The following is a 9,347-nucleotide window of genomic DNA, read 5'->3' as shown; positions in this document are numbered from 1 at the left end:
ACGACTCGATATGAAAGTGTTGTAAGAAGTTTAGTATTTATGGCCAGGTCAAACTAAAACGAATGAACAAAGTACCTTAGTCGTGGATCGGACAGGGGTGGAAGTACGTAAAATACGGATGTTTAATGAGATTTGTATAATTTTTTTTTAATAAATCATCAGGCTGCCAAGTGACAAGTGAAATGCTTAAAAGTTCGGGAAAGATATGCTTGCATCACAAAGTTTGTAAAATAATTGCTGCCCCGAGTGAGGATCGAACTCACGACCTTCAGATTATGAGACTGACGCGCTGCCTACTGCGCTATCGAGGCGCTACAATGTAATTAATCAAGCTAAACTCGCTGCACAGCTGCCTTTTAATAAGGCTTAAAAAGTTTTGTTTGAATGTTTTCAAGCATCAGGAGTTACTGGATAGGAAAGGACACCAGAGAAAGCACTGAAGATAGAGAGATGCTATAAGACGGAAAGACGACTGTAAAAGAGGAGGTTTGTATATTATAATTTGTTACAAATGTAAGTAGTTTAAAGCAAAGATGACAACAGCAATTATTTATTTAATTCCTGCATTTAGAAGTTAACAAGATCTAGCAGATAAACCCATGTGTAAATTGGTGGAATTGTTGAAGTTTGGGAACAGTACTGAAGGCATTATTTTGAGTTCGTGAATTATCTTATAAATACTGAAACACCCACTAAGAGATAGTCAAGCCTATTTCTTAAGAAAACTTGCTCTCAAGAAGGTATACTATTCCCAAATCTTATCAGCGTTCATAAATCTTTATAAATTTGCCAAATCTTTTGTGACTAATTATAAGATAGAGGTATATATACCCCATCTTATAATTGGTCACAAAAGGTAGTGTAAAGTTTACAAAGATTTATAAAAGCTATTAAGATTTGGGAATAGTATACCTTCTTGAGTGCAAGTCTTCTTAAGAAATAGGCTGGACTGTTGTAAATAAAATCCTACAAAACTAATTTCAAGACTTTACATGGGCCTGTTTGCTAGAACTTGATAACTTCCAAATGCAGGAATTATTAAATAAATCATTTTGCTGGTCTCATCTTTGCTTTAAACTACTAATATTTATAACTGCAATGATAATACAAGATTAAAGTACAAACTCACGGATCAATTTTTATTAGTTTCCGTTTTTGATCATCAGCAGCATAAATATTGAGGTTTACTGGTATTACTCCTTTCGTAATAGTTTTGTTGTGTCCCCCAAAATGCTCACAGTTGCATATAACACTATTTTCATGATCACAGGTAATTTGGGTTTTCTCAGTATTACATATGGATTTCTAATGCTCTCCATAATCACCACATAGTCCGTTTAGAAAACTTAACTGCCCCGAGTGAGGATCGAACTTACGACCTTCAGATTACGAGACTGACGCGCTGCCTACTGCGCTATCGAGGCACTACAATGTAATTTATCAAGCGTAACTTGCTGCGCTACTACCTTTTAATAAGGTTTAAAAGGTTTTATTAGAATGTTTTCAAGGATCGGGAGATACTGGATAGGAAAGGAAACCAGAGAAAGCCCTGAAGATAGAGATGCTAGAAGAAGGAAAGATGACTGTAGAAGAGGGGTTTTCTGTATTATAATTGCTGTTATAAATATTAGTGGTTTACAGTAAAGATGAGAACAGCAAAATTATTTATTTAATTCCTGCATTTAGAAGTTAACAAGATCTAGCAAACAGACCCATGTAAATTGTTGAAATTAGTTTTGTAGGATTTTATTTACAAAAGTCTAATAGAGTGGGAACAGTACTGAAGGCATTATTTTGAGTTCGTGAATTATCTTATAAATATTGAAACATCCACAAAGAGATAGTCAAGCATGTTACTTAAGAGAACTTGCTCTCAAGAAGGTATACTATTCCCAAATCGTATCAGCTTTTATAAATCTTGATAAACTTTACCCTATCTTTTGTGACTAATTATAAGATAGGGTATATACCTCTATCTTATAATTAGTCACAAAAGATATGGCAAATTTATGATACGATTTGGGAATAGTATACCTTCTTGAGCGGAAGTTTTCTTAAGAAACAGGCTTGACAATCTCTCTGTGGATGTTTCAATATTTATAAGATAATTCACGAACTCAAAATAATGCCTTCAGTATTGTTCTCACTCTATTAGACTTTTGTAAATAAAGTCCTACAAAACTAATTTCAACAATTTACATGGGTCTGTCTGCCAGAACTTGTTGACTTCCAAAATGCATTAATTAAATAAATGATTTTGTTGTTCTCATCTTTGCTGTAAACTACTAATATTTATAACAGCAATTATAATACAGATACCCCCCCTCCTCTACAGTCATCTTTCCTTCTTATAGCATCTCTTTATCTTCAGGGCTTTCTCTGGTGTCCTTTCCTATCCAGTATCTCCCGATCCTTGAAAACATTCTAATAAAACCTTTTAAACCTTATTAAAAGGCAGTAGCACAGCGAGTTAAGCTTGATTGATTAAATTGTAGCGCCTCGATAGCGCAGTAGGCAGCGCGTCAGTCTCATAATCTGAAGGTCGTGAGTTCGATCCTCACTCGGGGCAGTTAAGTTTTCTAAAATGACTATGTGCTGATTGTGGAGAAAATTAAAAATTCATATGTAATGCTGAGAAAACCCATATTACCTGTGGTAGTGAAAGTAGTAACGTTATATGTAACTGTGAGCTTTTTGGGGGACAACAAAACTCTATTACCAAAGGAATAATTTAAGTAAATCTCAATATTTATGCTGCTGATTATTAAACAAGGAAACAAACTAAAAATGATCCGTGATTTAAGATTATTTCTTTAGAAAAACCTGCACTCAGGAAGGTACTCTATTCCCAAATCCTATCAGTTAGTTGTACATCTTTATAAATTTTGCAGTATCTTTTGGGATGAATTATAAGATGAGTCAAGAGAGTATATATAATTTAGCTGAATTAATTTAGGCTCCAGGTGTGTGTCTCAATATTCATAAGATAATTCATGCACTCCAAATATATGTTTTCAATACTATTCCCACTTTATTCAACCCCTTCTATGAAACAAATTTCAGCAATTTACATGGACCTGTATGCTAGAACTTTTTAACTTCCAATTGAAAGAATTAGATAAATTTTGTATTTCAGAGGAATGTAAAAAATAATGTAATATTAAGATACTTTATCTTATAATTAGTCTCAAAAGATTGGGTGAAGTTTATAAAGATTTAGAAAAGCTAATAAGATTCGGGAATAGTATACCTTCTTGAGTGCAAGTCTTCTTAAGAAATAGGCTAGACTGTTGTAAATAAAATCCTACAAAACTAATTTCAAGAATTTACATGGGCCTGTCTGCTAGAACTTGATAATTTCCAAATGCAGGAATTATTGAAGGAAAAATATTGTTGTTCTCATCTTTGCTTTAAACTACTAATATTTATAACAGCAATCATAATACAAGATGAAAATATAAACTCATGGATCATTTTTAATTAGTTTCCATTTTTAATAATCAATCTGGATAAATATTGAGGTTTACTGATATTACTCCTTTTGTAATAGCGTTTTGTTTGTCCCCAAAAATTCTCACTGTTACACATGACACTACTATTTTCATGATAACAGGTAATTTGGGTTTTCCCAGTATGACATAAGAATTTTTAATGCTCTCCATAATCACCACATAGTCATTTTAGAAAACTTGACTGCCCCGAGTGAGGATCGAACTCACGACCTTCAGATTATGAGACTGACGCGCTGCCTACTGCGCTATCGAGGCGCTATATCATTCAAATAAGCGCTATAATCGCTGCCCTACTACTCAAAGTATTTACAGACAGGATAGAAAGCCGAAAGAAGAATAGTAGGAATATTTATACCATCTTTAATGTTTGATGTCCTTAATTTTCGACATCAAGTTACTTTTCTCAGCTCAAAAGTTTGCCATGGGTATGAAAGAACCGGGCGAATATTATAATGATTGGGGATATTTGAGCAGATGGGAGATTTTTGAATGGAAAAATGAAATTTAAAAAAAATTTCTGAATTTGTTTGAAAGTTATGAATTTCAAATTTAAAACAAGCGACAGGTTTTCCAATGTAAAGTAACTTAATAGTACATTATTTCTATATTCCCCTGAAATACATGATTAATTTGATTCCTCCATTTGAAAGTTCAAAAGTTCTAACATACATGTCCATGTAAATTGCTGAAATTTGTTTCGTAGAAGGGGTTGAATAGAGTGAGAACACTAATGAAAACATATATTTTGAATTCATGAATTATCTTATGAATATTGAGACACACCTGAAGCCTAAATTAAGTAAGCTAAATTATATATACTCTCTTGACTTATCTTATAATTTATCACAAAAGATGTGGCTAAGTTTATAAAAATTTACAACAAACTGATAAGATTTGGAAATAGAGTACCTTCCTGAGTGCAAGTTTTTCTTAAGAAACAAGCTTAAACTCATGAATCATTTTTAGTTGTTTCCTTGTTTAATAATCAGCTGCATAAATATTGAGATTTATTTACATTACTCCTTTCGTAATAGTTTTGTTGGGTCCCACAAAATGCTCACAGTTACATATAACACTACTATTTTCATGATCACAGGTGATTTGGGTTTTTTCAGTATTACATATGAATCTTCAATGCTCTCCATAATCATCACTTAGTCATTTTAGAAAATTTAACTGCCCCGAGTGAGGATCAAACTCACGACCTTCAGATTATGAGACTGACGCGCTGCCTACTGCGCTATCGAGGCGCTATATCATTCAAATAAGCGCTATAATCGCTGCCCTACTACTCAAAGTATTTACAGACAGGATAGAAAGCCGAAAGAAGAATAGTAGGAATATTTATACCATCTTTAATGTTTAATGTCCTTAATTTTCGACATCAAGTTACTTTTCTCAGCTCAAAAGTTTGCCATGGGTATGAAAGAACCGGGCGAATATTATTATGATTGGGGATATTTGAGCAGATGGGAAAATTTTGAATGGAAAACTGAAATTTAAAAAAATTTCTGAATTTGTTTGAAAGTTATGAATTTCAAATTTATAACAAGTGACAGGTTTTCCAATGCAAAGTAACTTAATATTACATTAATTCTATAGTCCCCTGAAATACATGATTTATTTGATTCCTGCATTTGAAAGTTCAAAAGTTCTAACATACATGTCCATGTAAATTGCTGAAATTTGTTTCGTAGAAGGGGTTAAATAGAGTGGGAACACTACTGAAAACAGTTATTTTAAATTCATGAATTATCTTATGAATATTGAGGCGCACTGCTGAAGCCTAAATTAAGTCAGCTAAATTATATATACTCTCTTGTCTTATCTTATAATTTATCACAAAAGATGTGGCTAAGTTTATAAAAATTTATAACAAACTGATAAGATTTGGAAATAGAGTACCTTCCTGAGTGCAAGTTTTTCTTAAGAAACAAGCTTAAACTCATGAATCATTTTTAGTTGTTTCCTTGTTTAATAATCAGCAGCATAAATATTGAGATTTACTTACATTACTCCTTTCGTAATAGAGTTTTGTTGGGTCCCACAAAATGCTCACAGTTACATATAACACTACTACTTTCATGATCACAGGTAATTTGGGTTTTTTCTGTATTACATATGAATCTTCAATGCTCTCCATAATCATCACATAGTCATTTTAGAAAACTTAACTGCCCCGAGTGAGGATCGAACTCACGACCTTCAGATTATGAGACTGACGCGCTGCCTACTGCGCTATCGAGGCGCTATTTTTCAAGAGAAGTGCTATTATCGTCGCGCTACTACTCAAAGTATTTAGGGATAGGACAGGAAGCCGAGAGGAGAATACTGGGAGTAATTACAGCATTTAATAATGTTTAATGTCCCTACTTCTCAGCATATATTATGATCAAGTTACTTTTCTCATCTCCCAAGTTTATGTCACGGATATTAAAGCACAAGATAATTAGTATATTGACTGGGGATATTCGTGCAAATGATTTATGAATGGAAATTTTTTTTTTTTTAATATTTCTGAACTGATTTGAAATTTACGAAGTTCAAATTAATATTACATTATTTTTGCACGTCTTTGAAATGCATAAAATTTCATTTTTTCACTATTTGCCATTAAATTTGCTTGCATTACAGATTTAAAGACTATATAATCATGTTATTCCCTTCATCATTATTGCATAGTGGTGACACCGCAAAAACATTTTTGAAGTGCCTCTGAACTGAAACAAACCTCCATATTTTATGACTCCACTAGAGATTTGTAGAGAAGGTTAATGATCTACAAAAACAGCAACATAATATCACAGATCCGAAAGCAAAAGAGCATTAGAATATGCAAAATTATAGTCGGAATGCTGTAGAGTAAAGAGAAAGAATCTCACGTCAGAGCATCAAGATACCAACATTAATCCATTTATAGACTTAATGAAATTATATAAATTAGATATATGCGGCGGTAAGGAATATTTTTGGTAGTTATTAAATCCTCGAAGATCCGGCAAGCTTCATAGCATTATATTGCAGCCTCTTTCATAAAATTTTGCGTCTCCGCTCCGAAGAAATATATAGTTTATACTAATTTTGTTATTTCTTCTGTTATCTAGCCGAAAGAGATAATATTTGGCATGTAATAGTACAATAAAATAACACCATGTGATTATGACTAGATACACTTTTTTCATTCGCTGGAAATGATGATGAGTTATTTAGGGATGAATCTGTGTGTCATTTTGTTGAGTAACTGTAACCCTTTTTTATTGTTTGCAGAATTGCAACTGATCGCGTCATTACTGCACGCAGCTAGATAATGAAAGATAACACAGATACGAGTCATAGGGCAGTGCTGAGGGAATCTGTTATTTAGGAAATTATGAATTAGGATATTCATGTATTTTATGTTATGTAATACAATGAGATTAAACAAAGTTTTAATATATGGGTATTTATGTATATATGTAAATGTGTTCGTTATAATTATATAGTGTGCGGTTTTCAATCTCCCCTAAAAAAAAAAATCTTATTATAGTGATAGTTCCCTCTTTAGGTGTGATCCATCACCGTCGATTAGCCAATAGGTACTTATAATGCAATGCAAGAGTTTATTAGACAAAACGGATTCTTCAGGAAGCGGCCTGAAGTCGTTTTCCTATGTGAGATTGAGCTCTGTTCACTCGCTGTGTGAATCATTGTTGTAATATTAGAGAGAGAGAGAGAGAGAGAGAGAGAGAGAGAGAGAATGTAACGTAAGAACGTGCTTGTCGAATTATCGCAAATTTAGCCACGTTACCGCGCCGTTATATGAGCCTTGGTAGCGCTAGCGCAGTAGGCAGGTATTAGAAAATGGTTGTTTAATTACCGCGATGTGATTAGCACTACCAATTTATTTTCATAGGACAGTAACTGCGGATTAAAGAATCAGTTTATTTACGGCGCTCTAATCCACCAGAGAGCAACACTGCAATCTTAGTGGAATTTTAGTTAATTCCGTCATTACTGCACAAAGCAGTGTTAATATACATCAGTGCACAAGCTGTTAACTTACAGAAGTACAGTTGTAAAGGTCAAATTGTAGAGTTAATCAAAACTAGTGTGAATAATTTTATATATATAATTTATATATATATATATATATATATATATATATATATATATATATATATATATATATATATATAATATATATATATATATAATCTTTTAGTGGTTCTCATTTCTTTAGTATTCGATTGCATATTTTTTATCTGTACATATAGATACACTATATATATAGTGTATATATCTATATATAAATAAATGTGTGTATGTGTTTATTTTCTATCTCTGTTACATAGACAGGTAGTTAGGAAGTATGCTCTAGAATACTGAAGAGAAATGAGATTCACTAAAAGGTATCTTCATACTTTGAAAAGGGTCTGAAGGTTTGCAGCCTTCATCCAGTAATACAGGACTGAGCATGACAGCATATTAGTAGTCGAATCAGCGCAAATTAGCAGCATTAGTAACATATCCATGCCTCGATAGCGCAGTAGGCAGCGCGTCAGTCTCATAATCTGAAGGTCGTGAGTTCGATCCTCACTCGGGGCAGGAAATCTTTTGTTATTTCGTGCTATGTTTTCCCGGTGGTACAAAAAAAGTTTTGTTTACACAGAAGCTGCTTATTAAAAATCTGTCTGATGACAATTAATAGGAGAAGTTAAGAAAATGGGTGATCTACTTTCATTCTACTTTATAAACAAAATGTCCTAAAAGTTAGTCTTCTGTATTGAGATATACCTTAGTAAGAATTTGCTTGTAATGGTCGCTTTTACAAGCACATTTTAAGGTAATGACGGCTTAAACATGATTAGTTTAGAAGTGATGTTCTCAAGCACTTGGGACTGGGGTGCAAGATCTGCGTGTGATCCAAGTCCCCATGTAGTATGAGTATGGGTAAGAAATGTTTTTTGTCTGGTAGAAATAAATCACTGTTAGACTATGGATAGATGCGAACGATTTCGAAAACTGATCAGTTTTTCGTACCCGCGGCTTGCATCGTAGTTATGGTTTGTCCACCTGCATATACCTTTCATTTAAAGTCGTTCCCTTAATTTACATAATCTTTTGAATATATGTTGTAAATCTTATTGTCAGAGCCTTACAGACTTTATCTTTTTAGCTATTTTATGCGCTTTTTCTGTTTTCAATTCTTCTAGTTTCTGCCATTTCCTTTCACTATCCTTAGTCAGTAGTTAATCATTTACAAACAAGTTTCTTTGAGATATCTATGATCATGGTCCCAGTGATATCAGATAACATGAATCATTACTCTTTCGTTTGATTTATGTATTAACTAATAATGTTCTTATCTTTGTTTTCGAGTTTGTGGTGCCAGTATATTTGTAATTAGACACGCCTTAAAAAATACAAAAGTTATTTCACAGCTTTCTCCTCTTTGTTTTCTATACGCTACAATAGGCTGTAAGTCTGCTTTTCTCTTTTATATATTGTTGTGTTATATAATACTGATTAAACATCTGTCCATCTATTATTGTTATTACTACAAATGATAATAAATGAACATCAGCTTAGGTTATGAGAGTAATGCAAAGAAGTGCTGTATTGCGCAATTTGATTATTTTTTTCCTATCAGCATTGTTATCATATGAAATTCAGTTGTAATAGCGCTAATGGGGACTATGTATACTGCGGAAGGAGATTTAAGATATGGTTGCGTTTTCCCGACTACCATTGAACTAGGGTTGAACTCGCTAGGGAAAATGTAATCGATAACAACTCTGTTATTGTTATAACAAATATTATACATCTATGATAACCTCTATGATAATCCTTTAGTGC

The 9,347-nt window shown here is 33.0% G+C and overlaps 7 non-coding genes across 7 annotated transcripts; 2 read left to right on the top strand and 5 right to left on the bottom strand.

Moving 5' to 3' along the window:
• Window positions 1–238: 238 nt before the first annotated feature.
• Window positions 239–311, bottom strand: Trnam-cau (transfer RNA methionine (anticodon CAU)). The gene has a single exon. It is a non-coding gene; the product is annotated as a tRNA-Met (tRNA).
• A 1,040-nt stretch (window positions 312–1,351) lies between these two features.
• Window positions 1,352–1,424, bottom strand: Trnat-cgu (transfer RNA threonine (anticodon CGU)). The gene has a single exon. It is a non-coding gene; the product is annotated as a tRNA-Thr (tRNA).
• A 1,072-nt stretch (window positions 1,425–2,496) lies between these two features.
• Window positions 2,497–2,569, top strand: Trnam-cau (transfer RNA methionine (anticodon CAU)). Its single transcript has one exon. It is a non-coding gene; the product is annotated as a tRNA-Met (tRNA).
• A 1,125-nt stretch (window positions 2,570–3,694) lies between these two features.
• Trnam-cau (transfer RNA methionine (anticodon CAU)) lies at window positions 3,695–3,767 on the bottom strand. Its single transcript has one exon. It is a non-coding gene; the product is annotated as a tRNA-Met (tRNA).
• A 922-nt stretch (window positions 3,768–4,689) lies between these two features.
• Window positions 4,690–4,762, bottom strand: Trnam-cau (transfer RNA methionine (anticodon CAU)). Its single transcript has one exon. It is a non-coding gene; the product is annotated as a tRNA-Met (tRNA).
• A 925-nt stretch (window positions 4,763–5,687) lies between these two features.
• Trnam-cau (transfer RNA methionine (anticodon CAU)) lies at window positions 5,688–5,760 on the bottom strand. Its single transcript has one exon. It is a non-coding gene; the product is annotated as a tRNA-Met (tRNA).
• Window positions 5,761–8,023: 2,263 nt separating this feature from the next.
• On the top strand, window positions 8,024–8,096 carry Trnam-cau (transfer RNA methionine (anticodon CAU)). The gene has a single exon. It is a non-coding gene; the product is annotated as a tRNA-Met (tRNA).
• Window positions 8,097–9,347: the final 1,251 nt, after the last annotated feature.

This window comes from Macrobrachium nipponense, chromosome 11, assembly GCF_015104395.2.
Source record: "Macrobrachium nipponense isolate FS-2020 chromosome 11, ASM1510439v2, whole genome shotgun sequence".
Lineage (NCBI taxonomy): Eukaryota > Metazoa > Arthropoda > Malacostraca > Decapoda > Palaemonidae > Macrobrachium > Macrobrachium nipponense.
Note: the sequence above shows the minus strand (reverse complement) of the source record. Positions and strands in the feature narration are given on the sequence as shown.